Genomic DNA, 20223 nt, shown 5'->3' on the forward strand with positions numbered 1-20223 from the left:
GGCTAGGGCTGACCCCCTCCCTAGTGTTCCCTCACAAACAGCAGCAGGTTAGGGTCGGGTGACAACCGTCAAAGGTGGAGGGATTGTATTCCTGCAGGATTCTGAACTAGAAAGCTTTATGTAGACCCACTAGGATGAGAAGAAGGGGGCGGGGAAAGGCCTAGGAGCAGAAAATGTCGCACCAGGGGGTAGGAAAGATGCCTTAGTTAGGCCTCTGGTATGAAGGTCTTGGTGGAAAGAACCAGAAAGGAGTAAAGAGACATCCAAACGGAGACACTCGGAAGCAGATGAACGCCCACACGGCTGCCCGGGGTCTGTGGAGTCAGTTCTGAATTCTAACTCTTTAGAAAACTGCACTGTGCTGACTTGTACAAGGCTGGTGTAGGTGAGCGGCTTTCCTCACAAGCCTTACAGCTGCCTGAACAGGTCTGAACGGTCACACGCAGGATTCGGCACCGGGCTGGAACCCCTGGGTTACTATTCTTTATGTGCGATCTCTTGCCATCTTTGCCTCGTCGCTGAATAAGAGACCTCTACAACTCTGTAAATGAAATAGACACGAAACGAAGACACTGTTCCCCGTCACACGCTAATAAACACCAAGTGCGGGATTTGAATCCAGATCTCTTAGATGATTAAATGAATGCTCTCTCCTCTAGAATGTTTTATGAGATGTTCTGGGAAAGTGTCCCCCTGTGGTTACTTGCCTCACTATAGTTTAAACATAGAAAGGCTTATCTTGGGTAACAGTATGAGGATATAGTCCACCAGGAAAGCAGGAGCTGGAGGCAGCTGGCCACCTTGTATCACAGGCCCCCTTCATGGAATGGTGCCTCCCACTGAGGGTACGCCTTCTCAGCTCAATTAATCTAGATAATCCCCCTACAGACAGGCCCGGAGGTTTGCTTCCATGGTTATTGTAAATCTCATTAAGTTGACAATTAATATTCAGCATTACAGTCTGCATTATTAAAGAGCTCACATTTCCCACAGCGAAACAAGGCGTGCAAGTCAAGTTACAGAGGAAAGAGATAAACGTTGAATTGCATATCGAAACGACAATCAAACTGTATGGGTATAAAATAAACCTTCTGCGCCTGGCTCTCCCATGCTGCCCTACAATAAGGTGTGGGCCACTGTAGAAGAGAGGCGGCACAATTATACGGGGCCACATTTGGCTTTGTGCATGAGTTTTCAGCTATCTTAGCTGCTTTATTGTTACAAGAGCAGAGCGAGTAATTGGGACAGAGAGTGTATGGCCCATAAAGTTGAAAGCATTTACTGTCTGGCCTTGTACAGACAAGGTTTTTCACCGCTGCTCTACAGAATACAAAGAACACATATCAGACTGAACACAGAACAAATGCGTTTGCAGCCAGCGAGACGTCTGCACTAGCAAATGTGGCTGCCCCTTTATAAGGGGAGAGAAAGGCACTGGGTATGACTCTGAAATTTCATTAATTACGGTTTTTGTTATTTGTTTGTTTGTTTTCGGACAAGGTCTCACTTTGAAGCCCCGAAGCCCAGGCTGGCCTTGAAATCATGGATTGGGCAATCCTGGCTGTGTTTCATGTGCTAAGACGGCACACATGACTTATGTAATTGTACAACTTATGTAATTGTACAACTTATGTAATTGTACAACTTATGTAATTGTAATTGTACTGTATTATTATATTATCATTTGTGTGTTTACTGGTGCATGGTCCGTGGGATGAACACACATCATGCAATGTGTCGAAGTGTGGCAAACTTTACAGGCTGAACTATTTCCTCAATCCTAACTTTATTTTTAACACCTAATTCCTAAAAGTAAACATCTTATGCTTATCATACATTATTAAAATTATAAGCGGATGTGACAAAATATGTAGATTCTGGGTTGGCTTATTGTTGAATTTGTGACTGAACGCTTCAAGCACTGGCTTCTGTAGAGGAGTTAAAATTTAAATACAAAGGAACCTGTACTCAAAGTATCTCTAAATTTGACAAAATTTGCCTCTGAGTGCAGGATAAAGCAGGGTATTAACCTTAGGAGCTAGAGTTCGCGTTTGTTTATTTTACATAAGGGGAAATACTTGAGAATAGCTTGCATTCTTTTAGCTCTTCATTGGCATCAGCCTTGTGACTGATTTTCAAATTTCACGGTGTAGGAAAGATCATAGGGCTGCAGGGGACGAGGAAGAAGAAGCGTTGGAGTCCAAGTTCCAGTCTCGACTGAGAGTTCATATGTTCACCCAGACACTGAATCTTTACCCTCTGTTTCAAGAACCTGGCTTTGGAGACTTGTAGCATCATCCATGTGGAAGCAGGGTCTCCACACTCAGCACCTACCCTCCCATGTCTGAATGCCTAAGGCACTGCCCTGTGTCACCAGGATCCTTAACCACAGAAGCATCTAGTTGACTTACTAATTTAAGCATGCGGTGAAGGCTTCTGTAAAAACAGAACAGAGCGACCTCCAAAATGAGGTGTTATTGGGGTGTACTAGTCAGTGTCTTCATTAGGGTTTCTGTTGCTGCAAAGAGACACCGTGCCCATGGCAACTCTTATAAAGGAAAACATGCAATTGGGTGACTCAAAGTTTCAGAGGTTTAGTCCATTATCTATCGTCATGGCGGGACATTGCTGCATGCATGGTGGGACATTGCAGCATGCAAGCAGACGTGGTGCTGGAGAAGGAGCTGAGAGTGGAGAAGGAGTTATATCTTCATTCTACAGGCAACAGGAAGTGATCTGGGACACTGGGCATGACTTGAGCACATATGCAACCTCACAGCCCACCCCCGCAGAGACACACTTTCTCCAACAAGGTCATTCCCATTGTAACAAAGCCACACTTCCTAATAGTGCCACTGACTGTGAGCTTGTGGGGGCCAATGACATTCAAACTGCCACAGTCAGCTTTCAGTTACTGGGATAAAACACCTGAAAGAGTCAACTCAAGAAGGGGAAGTGTTTGTCTGGACTCATGATGAGGACGCTTTTATATGCTCTGAGGACACATTTGTACTGCATAGTGTCGGAAGGAATCTATGCGTTCACTTTCTAAATAGCTCAACATGTATACACAGCTAATACTTTGCTTATTCTGAATTGTCTCCCCCCCCCAGGTGTAATCTACAGGATTGATACTATACCAGCAAACCCTAACTAAACTCAGCATCATGAAATGTATGGACCCACCTTGCAATAGTGATGCCAACGACACAGAAATACAGGAAATGAGGGCAGACAGGCTGACACCACAAATCTTGGAGACGTCTCTGACCAACAGTGCAAGGGTGAGCTCTGGAACCATTGGTTGCCTTGGTCTTAAGTTTCTGGCTGGAGGTAAGACTTTAGGAGGTTTGGTTTTCCAAGGGCGATTCCCCACCTTCCCAGATCACTAGCTCCCTGACTGGAACACAGAGAGAAAAGAGAAGAGAGAAAAAGAGAGGAGAGAGAAGAGAGAAAGAGAGGAGAGCAGAGAGGAGAGAGAAAGGAAAGAGAAAGAAAAGAGAAGACAAAACGTGGAGAGATAAAAGAAAAGACAGAGTAAGTGAAGAGAAAAAGAGGAGAAAGAGAGGAGCAAGACCAATCAATGTTATCATAATTTCCTTCCATTAGTACCTGCCTCTTAAGGGTTCTGTCACTTCCAGGCTGTAGGAGGAGGTTGGTTGAATGACCCAGGGAAGAAGAAGAGCATGGCATGTCACTATGAAATCTCTACCTTGTGAGAGTTTATTGTGCCCTAGAACCCTGGCTAGGGTTCAGGAGGTAACCTGCTGTCTGCTCTCCTGATAAACATCCTCTACTGATAAACTCCTCTTTGCTGGAAGTTTCTACTCCAGGCCCAGCAGGGCCCAGCTTGACCTAGAAATCACCCAACAGAAAGCATCCTGGCAAATTCCCACAGGGCAGGCGCAGATGCAGTCACTCGGAGGCCTGTGGCTTCATCTGCATGTGCTGCCCTGTGAAGAGTTTGGAAACATAGTTGTCTGGAGGATCTGGGTGTGTAGCTTAAGACTTGCTCTTTGCACGTATAGAGGTCACACTTCTTTCTTTGTAGGGTCAAGCTGGGCTCTGAGGTGTTTCTTCTAAGGCATGTCTGCCTTTCTTCATGCTTCAAAAGGAATCTGGATTCATTCAGCTGGTCTCTGTGGAGTTCAACACTTTCAACTCAGGAAAGTTCCTCAGAAGTCCAAGAGGCCAGCTCAGGTGACTCTCTGGAGAAGAGGATTGTGACTTTAGAGATTTCCAATGTTTATATGTTATCTATATTTCTGTGTTGTTGTTGCTGTTGAGAAAGATTTCTGATACTATGGGTGGATCAATTTGTTTTTGGAATTCTGCTGACTATTATTAATTTGAAAAATTGGAAGTAATGTCTTAGATACACCTGTGCTCAGGACAGCTATCCTTTCTTGTAATTTTTTTTTTAGTATTATATGTTTTTACACTCTCCTAGTGTGTCCACCTTTCTTCTCTGAGGTTTAATTAATTTTATTTTATCTAGTATAAAAAAATGTCATGGTTATCACAACAGGGTTGAATTCTCGGTAGAGATACTCTGGCCATTTGTTGATCTTTATAATGGCCAAGGAGCTCCTGCTAAGGAAAGAGACTCTCTCTGCAGAGGCTAGAATGAGAAAGCTGTTCCTTGGGAAGGAGCTTTAGCCAAGCTACCCGAGGTGGTGGCAACCAATCCTACCCATAGCCATAGGCAAAGAGACCGTAGAAAGGTTACCAAGTGAGAGAAGAAATCAGGGTCCCGAGCATAGAGCCCCATACGTAGGCGGGTGCTGTGCAAGGAGAGAGTCGGGCCTGCTTATTTATTTCTGCAGTAGCGTTGTCTCAGAAGATGATGTCTCAGAGCGTGGCCACCTCCTTGATGTCTGGATAGATGAGTCTATATCATTTCTGGTTGTCATGACAGCTTGAACCTGGTATGCCGGTTACCTGGTTACTTCTCTGTAGGAACTCATCCTCAAAAAATGAAGATTCCAAATATTTGGCCTTTCTTACAACACAAATAAAAATACCAAATTCTTAGGATTTAAAGAAAACTCCTTTTAAAATTTTTCTTGAATATGGTAATGAGCTGGCCAAAGGGCCATCTCTGAAAAGAATAAAGCCAAAGGGATTGTTATAGTTTCAACATAAGACAGTGGTTTCCCTACACGGAGAATGTAGCAAAACCTCACACTCACAAACAGAACAGAGTCAGATATTTGTATTGCATGTATTTACCACTATGGAACTATGAGACTAATCTAAAATTGTAGCCACGGTCTGGTGAATTGGCTCAGTGGTTAGGAGCACTTGCTGCTCTTGCAGAGGACTTCGGTTTGCTTTCCAACACCCATATGTGGTTCATATTCATCTATAACTCCATTTTCCGGGAATCTGACACCCTTTTCTGACGTCTTTGGGCAATCTGGTGCCCATATGATGCACTTGTACATTTGCAGGTAAAACACTCACATATATAAAACGGTAAAATTAAAAATTCTAAAACTGTAGGTATGCTGAAAATATTCAACATCACAATTCATTTAGGGTTTTATTTCTGTGAACAATTGGATGAATGTTCAACTTTCCTTAGGGACAGAAAAATACATCTGCATGCAAATGTTTCCTTATATTTCTGGGAGTTTATAGACCTCTCAAAGCCCACATAAAGGCACCCAGTTAAGACCTTCCCAATTATGAAGTATTTGGACTCAAGTTAAACTCATCATATTGTAAGTATCCTTAGGTATCTCAGAGTAGTTCTAATTAATGGCACCTTTATCTCCCCATAGTTCACAACAATTAGATAAAATTTTAGAGAAATGTATATTGTCTGTCAGCTGTGGTGGTGCTTAGGTGTTTAAAATGCCTCTATGCCTGGATTTTTTCTAATGTGGGTTCTGAGGACTGAGCTTTGGGCTTGCAAGACAAGCAGTTTGTAAGGCCTGCAGAAATATTCTAGAAGCTCCCTCTGAGAGACAGAGCGAAGGAGTACACGCTACATTTTCCACGTTTCCCCATCTGTTAAGTGCCTCCAGCTGCCTATGGGCAGAGAGAGGAAGTGTGAACTACGACTTGGGTGAGCTCCCTCCCCCACAGAAACCTAGAAAGCACGGGACATTTCCTTCCAGCACCACAGGTCAGTCACGTAAGCCCGCTTTAAAATGTGCCATAAAAAACTCTCAACTGGAGTAATTTATGCTCGGATTGCCTCTTCAGAGTTATTAATGCTGGCAGCACAGTCTCCTTGTCACAAGAGTCATTTATGCAGGCTGGTTATGAGGGGTTGTCCTTGATATCTCCTGGTCTCCTAGCAACATGGCTCTGCCTCCGCAGTTCAGAAGAGGCAAGTATCCCAAGCTCGTTGTCCTTTCAATGAGAAATTCTCTGTCCATTCCCTTGGTGTGATATTCTGTAACCCCGCAGGGTGGTACCATTTAGGGCTTTGCAGAAGGATGGCTGGGGTGATATAGATCACAAATTGGTCAGATCTGTTCATCTGAGGCAATGTTTTTGGATGACTCTTGTTGAGGTGAATCCATTGTTTAGATTATTAAGCACTTACAACCTACCACTGCTTTCTGGAAATCATCTTTTCGGCCCCCTCTTGATGTTCGGCTTGTACTGTTTCGCATCAAAAGCCCTTGATCCTTTTCTCTGGGCCTTAGGCTATTCATGAACATGGTAGTTTTTCTCTTAAATTCTTTCTCTCTAATGATTAACTTCATTGTGTTGCTAAAGCCCAAGATACCGCATGAGAATCTGAGGAGACCTGATGTTCTCACAGATAGGTCTTGATGTAGATGTTATAGATCTGAAGTCTTAAGTTGTTACTTCACTTCAATAGAGATGAGGCCTTCTGAGGTCAAACAACTCATGTTCTCTGGCTTATTAGATCCTGAGACTGCTGTGTGATTTTGAGTCCTCATGTCGGGACATCCTCTCATGATTCAGTAGCAAACACTGAGTTATTAATATTCATGCTTGTTTGGAAAGAAATTTGGCTTTTATTGGGTTCCAAGTTCATGTTCTGGCTTCACATCTGATAATTTTGTCCACCCCCTCCCTAGACTTCTAGCTTGTTTCCAAAGGCAATGCAGTGGGTTATGCTAAGAGGAATAGATTAAATGTACATGTTAGCAATACTCTAACCTTTATGTTCATAGTTTGTTTTACAAAAGCACGTTTTATTCTAGAGTGAACTGAGACTTAAAAAGAAGACTTGGCATCATGAACTTGGACTCAGAACTGCACAATGTTTAAGTGAACTGTTGCTTGTACTGTTTTCTAGTACCTTCCCCCCACGATTGCTCTCTCTCTTTCCGGATTGTGCACTCATACTAAGGCTTTGATGGTGCCAGGCAAGTACTCCCAAAGTTTAAAAAGTGAGACATTGTTTCACTGACTATCTAGGCTTCAATCTTCAATCACTCTGCCTCCCCAGGCTCCCAAGTAGCTAGACCGACTAGTGTCTACCATCATGACTGGCTAGAATTCTTCCTTAAATCTTTAATGATTTTTTCTGAGATCCAATCTTTGCCTTAACTCAAGCATTCTGAGGGGCGAGGTTGTGTGGTATAGCCACACTACATGGAGGAAGTGGATCCCATAGTCCCCAGACCGAGTCTGAGTACAAGTGAGTGAAATGTTTTCTATCACGAGTCAGTTCTGCTCAACTGCCTCACAAGCTTTCTTCACTGACCTTCAGGACTTCTACAAAGTTAGGTTTTACTAATGTATATTCATATTTATTTGATTAAATAAATACATTTGAGTATTTACCAAATAGAATATATATATATTCTAAATATATATAATATATAATATATAATATTATATATAATATAATATTATATAATAATATTATATTATATATAATATAATATAATATAATATAATATAATATAATATATATATATATATTAAAAAAAGCCAAAGGGTATAAGACTGGTTTCATGCTATAATCCTGTAGGAAATGTCAAAGTTATTTGACAAGTAGGTGATACATACGTCTCAGTGTATAGTATTGAGACAATGTGAGACAAGTAGAATGAGTCACAAAAGTCTCCATTTGTCACCATTCCAGCAGATTTTATATTCATCTCCAGATGTTACATGATGACATTAATGTAGTTATCGTTCTGGACGGTGCACACGTGAGTCTATATACCTGCAAAGTCACCCACATTTACTATGTTTATTTACTCATTTATTTGAAAGAGTGAGAGTCTCAGTCTGTTATGTGCTGTTCTAAGACTATTTGAAGCTGGGTGTTTTATAAAGAAGGAAAGAAAGAGGTTTACTCAAAGTTCGCAAAGATTCAAGCACACACCTGGTGTTGATTTCTGGAGAGACTCACAGTGGATAGCATTGTGTACAAAAATGTGTGAGAGAGGCAAGTCTGAAGGAGCTCGGATGGGGCGAGAAACAGAAAGGGCAAAGGGGCAGGCTCTACGCTCTTCTCTAATCACGTGATCTTGTGGAACTAACTGATCCCCTGGGAGACGCGGCCCATCCTGAGGGGCCAGCATTAATGCCTTCCCTACTGTGTTTACGGTGGATAAGCTGAAAATTTCCATGAGCTTCCAGCACCACACTGGAGGCCAAGCTTCCAGCCAGTGTGTTTCTGGGTTTAGGGAGACATATCCAACAATTATCCAAGCCATGCTTCTAGGCTGGGTTTCTCGTCTTTGACTGAGGTGTTCCTCATAGAATGAAATAATAAATTATATTAAAAAAAAGGGAAGAGCTTTGGAGTATTACGGTATAAATAATACTGGCTCCTTCCTCTCACAAGCTAAGGTACTTGTGATCATTGACATTATCAAGAGAAGACAAACCCGCTTTGAAGTAGTCCAATGCTTTAGGTGCCCAACATGGACCCAGTCAAGAAATGTGAGCTCACAATTAGGTAGTAAATGTCACTAAACACTAGGGGAAAATGAGGAACTTCAAAGCAAAACCATGGAGCACGTGCTACATTGCAAACATTGCTAAGTGAAACCAAAAGTTCTTCCCACCCTCTTGAGCAAAGAAGAAACTCAAGTGCTAAATAGGCAGAAAAAGTAACTTCCCCTTGAGGGCAAGTATGGAGCGGTGGGGAAGGACAGGAACAAGAAGATGTGAACAGCCAGGTAAGGGCCTAGAAATCATCCCCAAGAAATAGGAACCCACAGAGGAAGGTGTTCTGTTTGGGATATGAGGCGTTCCTCCCCAATCGCTTAGATTCTAGATACAGAGTTTGAGGAAGGGGTTGGGTCCCCAGGGCTCTGACCTCAGTAATGTTACCCCACTGATGGCATTATTAGAAGGTGTAGAAATGAAAAGGGGAGACCTTATCAGTGGAACTGGGTCATATTGGTTTCCAGTTCCTTCCTCCCTGACACAATCTCTGCTTCCTGCCACTATGAGGTGAGCAGCCTTCCCGCCATGCCCTTCCTCCCCAACAGGTCTGAAAGCAGTGGGGCCGGATGACCACAGATGGAAACAGCTGAAACCTTGATCTGACACAAACCTGTAGACTTTCTGTTGTCCCTGTTAGGTGTTTGTCACAGTGGCAAAAAACACAAACAAACAAACAAAAACAACAAAAACTAACCAGAAGGGAAGGGAAAGAAAAACAGCTAAAATAACCACAACATTCCACAACCTGTGTGGATACTGTCTCATTTAACACTCAAAACACTTGATGAGATAAGTGGTATTTTGTCTGTTTTTAGAAGAGGAAGCAGATGTACACATATGTTTTACAATCTGTTCTTTTTTCTAGCACACACTTGTGTGTGTGTCTGTGCGTGTGTGTGTAAGTATTGTAGGTGAGAGAACTCCCCGAATATGTCACATAGACTGAAAATGAGCAATTTTCTCCTGTGATAGATGGTTCATATGCATCTTCAAAACAAAACAACCCCCATCCTAATTATTAAGACTCTTTCTGATTGCTGCCTTCCTTATATGGGCATCCTATCCTGTTTAGGAATGTCCTTTAATTTAGACTTTTGTTAACCGGACTTATGAAGTCCTTATTTCTTTCATGACAATGGCTTCCAAATTCATGAGTTAACTGTTTTGTTAAGGCTGGCCTTTGCCCAAGCAGTTAGATGCTCAGCTTCTTTTGAAACAACCCTGCCATGTCACTTGGCACAATCTTTCGTCTTGAAAAGAGATAAAATATGATTTACCAGTATTCAAATGTGCTTTGCCGTTTTTTCAAAGAGACAGATGACTTAAGTGATTTGGAGGGATTATACATCTTTGTTCAGCTCCTCTGCATGACTCTGAAGTGGCAATACAATTCAGAGTTGTTGGGAGTTTCAGATTCAAAGATGCCACAGAAATTTATGGAATATAGAACCTATTTGTTTCTTTTCTGAATTATCGATTTCCACTTTTCTTCACTACTTTTTTCCCTTTTGAACTTATTTCAAGCATCTCTTGAAATAGTATGGTCTATAATCCATTGCCATTATATTGCAAATAATTCCTCCACATTGTTCTTAACTTTGTTATTGAAATATTGTCATTTTACCTTTAATTTTTAATTCTGGAATTTATTGTGTTGTAAGATAGGTATCGAGCCTCCTTTTTCCCTCTGAGCAGTTCAATTTTCCCAGCATCATTTATTGAATAATTCATTGTGTTGGATTGGTTGTGGCAATGGCCGCAATTTGCTTACTCTTTCTTGAATCTGTGCCCTTTGGGGATATACTCCCTGACTATATTAGTTCATTTCTGTTGCTAATAACACAGTATCATGGTGTAAATTACAAAACAAGGAGGTTTATTTGGGCTTGTGGCTCTTTAGGTACAAAGATCATAGAATTATAGCTGTTGATGACCTTCTTATTGGCAGGTCCCAAGATGTCTCAGAGCATCCTGGGTAACAATTAGGAAACATACAAATGTCTACGGATCCGTCTGGCCTCTCTCCCTGTCAATATAAAACTATATTCTATTCACAGAGGCTTTACCTAATGATGTCACCAATTCCTAATCGCTTCCCAAGGCCCAATATCTAAATGCCATAGTTAAAGCTTAAGTTTCCACTGTGTTTGCTATTGATTCCATCTTGTCATAGTGTTGATCAGCCAGATTCACTTCACCTCTCAACTATAGCATCTAATGACTCTGAGCTTTGGCATGTGATTTAATTGGGTTGATGGGAGAGTAGCAAACCCATTCTAAGACACCCTTAAGTACTGGAGCTTGCCTTTGTACCTTTGTGCTTAAAACAAACCCAGGTAGCTTGCTCAGTGATAAGAAACTGGAGTCCTAATGTCTTAGGGTTTTTATCTCTGTGAAGAGACACCATGGTCACATTAACTCTTATGAAGGAAAACATTTAATTAAAGTGGGAGTTTACAGTTTCAGAGGTTTAGTCAGGAGGATGATCATCATAGCCAGGAGCATAGAGGCATGCAGGCAGACATGATGCTGGTTACATTTTGATCAAGAAGGCTAACAGTAAGTGAACTGAGTCACTGGGAGTAGCTTGAGCATAGGAGACCTCAAGCCTACCTTGAGGTCTACACTTCCTCCATCAAGGCCACACCAACTCCATCAAAGCCATACCTCCTAACAGTAGCACTCCCTTTGGGGCCCATTTTCTTTCAAAGCACCACACCTGATATCCCACCTTCTTCATAGAAAAAATCAAGAGACACAAAAGTGAGACCATAAAAAATGAGGCAGCTGATTAGTCAGCTACCCACTGGAGAGTTGGGTAGAGAGAAACACCCAGGCAAGATCACAGAGACATGGTCTAGACCCCTAGTCTGTTGTAAAAGGAGCAGGCTACATTCCAGGCACCTGGCTAGCTTAACCCCCAAAATAACACATGGAAACTGTATTAATTAAACACTGCCTGGCCCACTATCTCCAGCCCCTTATTGGCTAACTCCCACATATTAGTTTAACCCATCTCCATTAATGTGTATTACCACTTGACTTTGGCTTACTGTCATGAGTCTAACCAGCGTCCATCTCAGAGAGGAGAGTCATGGCCTCTGCCACACTGCCTTCTTCCTCCCAGAATTCTGTTCTGTCTACCATGCCCATCTAAGGGCTGCCCTCTCAAAAGGCCAAGGCAGTTTTCTTTATTCAACCAATGAAAGCAACACATAGAAAGAAGACCCTCCTACACCATTTCCCCCCTTTCTGCTTAAACCAAAAAGAAAGGCTTTCATTTAACATAGTAAAATTACATATAGCAAAACAGTTCTCAAACAAGAAATACAGTTACAATATCTATATCTATTCTATCTTTTATCATAACTAAGGAAAACTATAACTATCTATCCATTCTTCAACTCCATCAAAGACTCCAAAAGGATATAATATTACCTAAGTAAACAAGAAGTAAGAAACTTCCAAAACTCTAGAAATGACAGAGACATCTCACTGCCTGTACAGTCACCCAAAGTTCTTTTGTACTGCTGGGGCATCCGTCTTCAGCGTACAGGCCCATAGTATCCAGCAGACATTTACATGAAGCAGGAAATTTCATAGACAGTTCAGTCACTTTCTTCTGTATCCTGTAGAATATCTTGCAGACTCTTTCATGAATCAGGAACCCCAAAGGATCATTTCACCTTTAGGCAAGTTCAGCAGTACTCTCTCTGCAGGTTCTTTGTGTTCAGCTAAGCAGTCCAAGCAAGAGCAGTTTCTTGCCCAAATGGCTAACCAACTCCATAAGGAGCCTCTTCAATGCCCATCTTTCTCTTGAAGTAGATTGGTGCTGCCAGGAACAGACATGTCTCATTGTCATGAAAAGCCCTAAGTTATTAAAACATTTAAAATGCCATATTCTGTAGTCTTTGAAAGATATGAAGAATGCCTACCTAACTGAAATATATCTATGCACATCTAGAAAATCTAACTAACATGACTACAAGCTTGACTATTATCGATGATTATCCATTAACAACCTATATTTCCTAATTACACATTACATTTTTAAATGAACTACACTGTAGAGAGCTGCGTAATGCCGCACCTTAAAGATGGCACTGGTTTCCACCTTCCACCTCCCCGATGGTGAGTGCTCTCGGTTGTAAACAACTCCATAAATGGCTAAGGCTAAGTTTCTGGCTTGCTTCCGCATTTCTGGACCTATCTGCATTTTCCATGTAGCATGCTGGGGCTGGCTACTCAGAGGCTATTTAAGCTGTGGGCTGGCTTTCCCCTGGGTCAGAAGATTGTTCAAAGTTCCTGAATAAACTGCAGAAAGAAGAGTCAGTGTTGCATCTTCCTTGCTGGTCTAGGCTGGTGTGACACTACACAATCACAATACCTTAATCAGGAGCAGAAATACATATACATATAACAAAATTGACCTTAAATTTATATTAATAGAGTAAAATTTATACCAATGTAAATTATTCATATCTATATCATATCCCCCTTTATATGTAAAATAACATTTATAAACAATATCTGGGAATAAGAGCACAGGTTTTTTCTCTCCAAACTGCTTCATACTGTATGTATGGGGGCGCTGTTAATCAGGTCTTTTATGGTGTATCCTGTGTGCCAGGTTCATCTCAGTCGGCAGTTGAGTGGAGTAATTTTCTGAAGGTGTTCACAGCAACCTTTCAGGAGGGTGTGGTCTATCATACCATACTGGGATAGAAGCAATCCACAGGGTCTCATCCTCTGCGAAAACAAAAGAAGAACCTTTTTTTCAAAGCATCATATCCTTAGACCCAAATCTTGAAGTCAAGAAGATACCTTTAGAACATACATGCTGGTTTAGCTTAGCAGCCCATTCAATGAAATATCTCTCTGTATTTAGCTCCTTTACAGTCAAAAAATTCAAAGAAAACACAATCATATACAGAATCCAAACTTTCCGTGAATTTTCCATTTTTACATGGCTTATTTTTCTTTATTTCTTTTCATCTATAACTATCTTTCTCTTTAAAGGCTTTACCCATTTTTTTTCAAGGCATTAACTTTATTTTAAGACATTAACTTTATTTTCTATATTCTTTTTCTTCTCTCTCCTAAGCCTATGTACACCCATCCAACACTATGACCGATTTAGAGGTCTTTTATGTCCGAATCTGTCCTATGGTGAATCTGTAATTCTTTGTTTTCAAACGCTGAGCAGCTTGGTTGCAGCTGCCCTGGATGTTGGCTCTGCTTCTCTCCAAATTCAAAATGGTGGACGTACCATTTCTGCTAGCTCTGGGGCCGCCAGGCAGGAGCCACACTCAGCACTTTAACTCTGAGACTGAGCATGCAGCACATAAACTCTTTCTTTTTGAGTTACAGCCAAATCTACCACGCAGAGCACTGCACAGCCTGGAAACATCTCTCTGTATGGTGGCAGAAATCCGCCATGCTCTCCTGCCTGCCTAAGCTTGATCCCATAGTCTGCCCATGCGGGAAGCACAGGCATAGTCTCAGAGTACTTTCTTCCTGATCCCAAGCAGGAACACAAACATCCGGTCCCATAAAAGACATTGAAATGCTTTATAGACAGAGTTTGCACTGGTGGCACAGCCCAGGAAGCTGCCTTTTAAAAACATGCGGCTTTTTTCCTGTTACGGAGGCTGAGTCAGAATAATTTCTCTGTGCACCCTGCCAACAAACAGCAAAAAGCTGTGTTAAACAGCAAAATTCTGTGTCGAGAATTCCTTTCTTAAGCCCTCTCAGATTTTACGTGGAGTTAGTTACCACATTGGAGCACCACTCTGTTGTAAATGAAGCGGGCTGCATTCCCAGCACCCGGCTAGCTTAACCCCCAAAATAACCACACAGAAATTGTATTAATTAAGCACTGCCTGGCCCATTATCTCGAGCCCCTTATTGACTAACTCCCAAATATGAGTTTAAGCCATCTCCATTAATATGTATTGCACTTGACTGTGGCTTACCGACATATGAGTTTAACCAGCAACTGTCTCAGAGAGGAGAGCCATGGCATCTGCCACACTGCCTTCTTCCTCCCAGAATTCTGTTCAGTCTACCACACCCATCTAAGGGCAGCCCTATCAAAAGGCCAAGGCAGTTTTCTTTATTCAACCAATGAAAACAACACATAGAAAGAAGACCCTCCTATACTACTAGTCTACCTATGATAGTACCCCAGTATGATTGCCTTATTACAAAAGCATGAACTCAAATAAATGTGTCTTCTTTCAATCTGTCGAATTTTGGGGTGATACATTACTCAATAAGAAGCAGCAGATATGCCACCTAGCCTTTATTCACTGAATGTTCTATTATTATACACTAAATTCATATCTATTACATTCTGAACTTTGTTTTGCTTCTTTTCCTTTGCTAAATGCACACTTAAAATCACCATGGCTTTTATAGTATGCTTTCTTCCTGGATAGGTTAGCTATCGCCTACCTATTTTCATCACCAAATTATGTCTAATTTCTGTTTTTCAGAAAAAAAAGGTCAAGTTCGTCTAAAAGTCTTCTTGGGATCTTGTTTTGAATTACATTATTTGGGAATATTAAATCATTTCAGTTATGTTTCACATTTTTTTTTATAAAAGTCCTAAAGTTAATATTTTTTTTTATGTTACCAGTCACGAAGAAAAGAAGAATCAGTAGAAGAACATATTAAAATACTTGCTGGTAAGAATAGTGTGGCAGCTGTGGACTTGGAGTGCTGGCTTACTAGGCCAGTCTAAATCTGAACAGTCACCAGGAGGTGCAGAAACTAACACTTTAGCCAAGGCTGAATGACTGTCCCAGATGAAATGATTTCTTCCTGAAAGTTTCAGTTCTGCTTTTAAGACCTTGCAATACATTGAAGGAATCCTATTGGTAAAATCAGGAGTAATAATCATCCATACTTAAATTCACTACAGATGAGTTAAATTATTAATTAATTTTGGTACTGGAAGCTGATCCTAAGAATTTGTGCATCCACCACTGAGCTATATATTCTCATTATAATCATTTCTTGTTGTACTTCCTTCTTTTGTCAGAACTTCCAGGAAATCACCAAAGGATAGAGAATGGATTTTGTTTCTGGAAGTTTCAGATGCAGTCGTTTGGACCTGTTCTACTTCTGGAGGTGAATAAATATATCTTATAAAATACAAAACCCTCTTCTTAAAAATGTAGTTAAGAAGTTAAGAAGATGGGGAATAATTAGAGGAAGAGAGTGCAGAATCTGAGCCAAGAGCATGGGAGCCACACTGCCCTGGACATCTCGTGATCAGAGAAACTCTGCAGCTTTATCTTTTCTGTGCCATTATTTGTGTGTTTTGTTTTCTGAATATTCCTTCAACCTTTGAGTGATGATTGTTAAAAATCTAAGTATGATTTTGGATGTACCACCTTATAGCCTTCTACCAGTTTTTCAAATAAATGTCATGTGTCTTGGTGCAAAAAAGTTTATAATTAGTTTGTTACTTTAGTAGAGTGCAAATTTATCAATAATTAATTATCCTTTTAAAATTGGATTTAAAAGCCAGGTATAGTGGCATGTATCTTTAATCCCAACTCTCAGGAGGCAGAAGCAAGCAACTTCTGTGAGTTTGAGTTCTACATTGTGAGTTTCAGGACTGTCAGAGATACATAGTGAGACCTTATCTTCAATCTCTACACCCTAAACAAACAAACAAAACAAATAAACAAATAAAATTGGATATTAAAATATAACATTTTTGGTAATTTCTTGAGAATTGCATATGAGCATGTAATGTATTTAATCATATTCACCCCCATTTTGCAGATTCATTCTCCCCACCTGTCCCAATGTCATGTCCTCTTCTTTTTTAAATTTGAAATTAAAATATATAATTACATTATTTTCCCCTTTTCCTTTACTAATTCCAATCCCTTCCATGTCCCCCTCCCCACTTGCTCTCTCTTTCAAATTCATAGCCTCTGTTTTGTTTTTATTTAATTGTTGTTTTACACACCACACACACAAACACATCACACACACACACACACCCCTAAATCTGTAAATACAATCTGCTTTTCTGTATAAGGTTCCTTGTATATGTATCATTTTGAGGCTGACCATTTGGTATTGGATAATTAACTGGGGTACTCTTCCCCAAGCAACACTATTTCCTTCCACTTCCAGCATTCATTGGTTGCCTATGTTCTTTGTCTAAGGTTGGAGTCCCGTGATATTTCCTTCTTCCATGTTAGCATGTCTGTTGGGGACTCCTTGTTTAGGTCTTGTTTAGGCAGCCATGTTGTTGGAACATAATGGGTGTAGCTTCCCTGAGATTTCTAGGAGATGAAATCTTACAGAAGGAATTCTGTCCCTCTGACTCTTAAAGTCTTTCTATCCCCTCTTCCTCAATGTTCCCTGAGCCTTACAACAGGAATTGTTCTGTAGATGTACCAGTTAGGGCAGGGTACCACACAATCATTTGTTCTCTGCATTTTGACCAATTGTAGTGTTCTGTAATGTTTTCCTTCTGTTGTGAAGAGGTATTTCTTTTATTTTTTTTAAATTTTTTATTCACTTTACATACCAACCACAGTTCCCCCATCCCACCTCCCATTCCCTTCCATGCTCCCTGCAACGAACCCACTCCCCATTCACTCCTCAGAAAGGGTAAGGCCTCCCATGGGAAGTCAACAAAGCCTGGCACATAAAGTTGAGACAGGATCAAGCGCCTCCTTCCTATATCAAGGCTGAACAAGGTATCCCTCCATAGGGAATGTGCTCCAAAAAGCCAGCTCATGCTCCAGGGATAGGTCTTGGTCCCACTGCCAGGGGCCCCTCAAACAGACCAAGCAACATAACTGTCACCCACACGCAGAGGGCCTAGCTCAGTCCCATGTCTGCTCTCCAGTTGTCAGTTTAGAGTTCATGAGTCCCCATGAGCTTGGTTCATCTGTCTCAGTGGATTTCCCCATCATGATCTTGACCCAAAGAGGTATTTCTTTGTTGAAGGATAAGAGCTGCATTTACCTGTAGATATATGAGCAAATATTCAGAATGCAGTTAGGAATCATACTGATTTAGTAAAGTGTCAAGATCCATGGTCTCACTTAACCTAGTTGGCTAGCGCTCCAGAACCAGGCTTAGTTGAGTGGACTGTAAGTTCAATTAGACAGCTGTTGGTTGTCACTAATATATGTGTAATCAGAGACTGTGCTTTCATTTCCCAGCCACCAAGACCCAAATAATCACATAAAAACTGTATTAATCACAACACTGTTTGGCCAGTGGCTTAGGCATATACATTCCTAGCTAGCTCTCATATCTTAAAGTGATCCATTTCTATTGATCTGTTTATCACCACAGGCTGTGCCTTGCCAGTCAGGTTCTGGTGTCTTTCTCCTTCAGCAGCTACATGGCATCTGCCTGACTTCACCTTCTTTCTCCCTGCATTCAGCTTAGTTTTCCCACCTAGCTATATTCTGCCCTTCATAGGCCAAAGCAGTTTACTAACCAATGGTAATAAAGCATATTCACAGTATACAGAGGGGAATCCCACATCATATATGAGTGCCACTATTATCCTCTTAGGGTTATCATGACATGCTGGTTGTTTTTGTGGGTCACAGGTGTCATAGCTGGTAGAAGCACATGTTCTTCCCTCCTTTAGATGCTTGCCTGACACCTTCTGGAGCTATGAAAGATGGCCCTCAGGAAGGAGGCCTTCAGGTCAGATATAGCTTAGATCCTTTGGGTCCTGTGTCTGACGTTCATGGTGCCTTTAGCAATAGGAACAGAACCTTCACCCTCTGAGAAGCAACCAAGAATAACAACAATAACCTATAATGTTTTGGGGAACCTGTAAGGAGGCTTCCCATGCCTGGTATTAGGGTTTTGTGAAATAGTCTATGGCTCTTGAGGAAGGGTATTGACAGCCCAGGTGGAAATTGTTATTTGAGTTCTCTCTCTCTCTCTCTCTCTCTCTCTCTCTCTCTCTCTCTCTGTCTCATGAGTAAATGTCCATATATTTAAATATTTTATAAGTATTTTAGATAAATAGATAACAATAATATGATAGGGAAATAGATAATAGGATTTTCATAACTTTTCCAGACATTTTCTATTATTTTGTCCCTTCTCCCCCTCTGTCTGTGTTGCTATACTTCCCCTCTCTCACTAATATCTCCTGTTTTTTCCGATTTTCCCTTTCAAATCACTTTGGCCCAGCTATTTCCTTCTCTGTTGCTCCTCCCCATCCCTTGGTCTCCTTTTACTGTCTTGGTGTTTGTGGTTTCTAAGTTATATACTAATATCTTAGAATTTGGATAGAGGGAACACACCTCATGGAACTTGGGCTGCCCATACACTGCTGGGTGCAGGGTCACCCACTAGAGCCTGTGTACCCAAGTCTCACCCTTAAAGAAACTTGACTCCCCCTCCCCCACAGGCCATCACCTGTCAGTAGCTCCTCAGGGGCTGATTCATGCATGAGTCTCTCCTTTCTTGGAATTTTAAAATGCAAACAGACTAATATAACCACTTCTGTTTTATTTCCCTGCACTAATTTGTGTACTTTATCTATTCCCACGTATTCAATTATCCCATTTAGAGTCTTCCTGTAAGCACAGTGGGATTTTATTGCATCTTCTAACACAAGCTTAAATGACTCATACTTAATCTGGCTACTGCTGGCATTGTGCTCATTTTTGGTACCTGTACCTTTGTGGGATTTTTTTTTGTTTATAATTCTTAATTTTCTTTTTAGTTTTTCCTAGACATAAGTTTTATTTTATCTTAATTTTATTTATTTATTCAGGAGAGTACACACATACCATGGTGCACAAGTGGAGGTCAGAGGACAAATTGGTGGAAGTTGGTTTTCTCCTTCCACAACGTGGATCCCAGGAAGTGAACTTGACTTATTGGTCTTGGTGTCAAATGTCCTTACCCAATGAGCCCCCTCCCTGCACCGTGACTGCTGTTTATTGAAGGTTTGTGGTGGTCACCGCACTCTAATTCTGTCTTTGACAGTGAAGGTGCTGAGGTGCAGGACAGACATGGTCTCTGAGGCAGGGATGAAACCCTCTCTGCTGGCAGCATGGAATCTCTTGAAGGCTGCAGTGAGTTAACTGAAAGCATCCACTTATCCAATTTCCTGGAACTTGGCAGAGCAGACAGTTGCCATGGGTTCTGGAAACATCATTTTATCAGAGCAGTGAATGTGCACACTGGATAAAAGGCCATTTGGGTGGCGTGGGTCTGGAGGCAACCAGGAGTGAGAAGTCCCAGTCACCCTGCCTGAGGAAAATGCTTTTCATTCTCCGTGTGACAATCCTGCAATCCACTGTTTGGTCT

At 41.2% G+C, this 20223-nt stretch overlaps 1 long non-coding RNA gene across 2 annotated transcripts; it reads left to right on the plus strand.

Annotated features, from left to right (window-relative positions):
• Positions 1-1191: 1191 nt before the first annotated feature.
• LOC146890630 (uncharacterized) lies at positions 1192-16582 on the plus strand. Of its 2 annotated transcripts, none has more exons than XR_014998539.2 (5): positions 1192-1438; positions 3114-3333; positions 4052-4200; positions 15539-15587; positions 15944-16582. It is a non-coding gene; the product is annotated as an uncharacterized LOC146890630 (long non-coding RNA). The 2 variants fall into 2 exon arrangements; XR_014998540.2 differs by having other exon boundaries at positions 1200-1438; positions 3114-3284; positions 15944-16580.
• Positions 16583-20223: the final 3641 nt, after the last annotated feature.

Source organism: Myodes glareolus, chromosome 23, assembly GCF_982192425.1.
Source record: "Myodes glareolus chromosome 23, mMyoGla1.1, whole genome shotgun sequence".
In the NCBI taxonomy this organism is placed as follows: Eukaryota; Metazoa; Chordata; class Mammalia; order Rodentia; family Cricetidae; genus Myodes; species Myodes glareolus.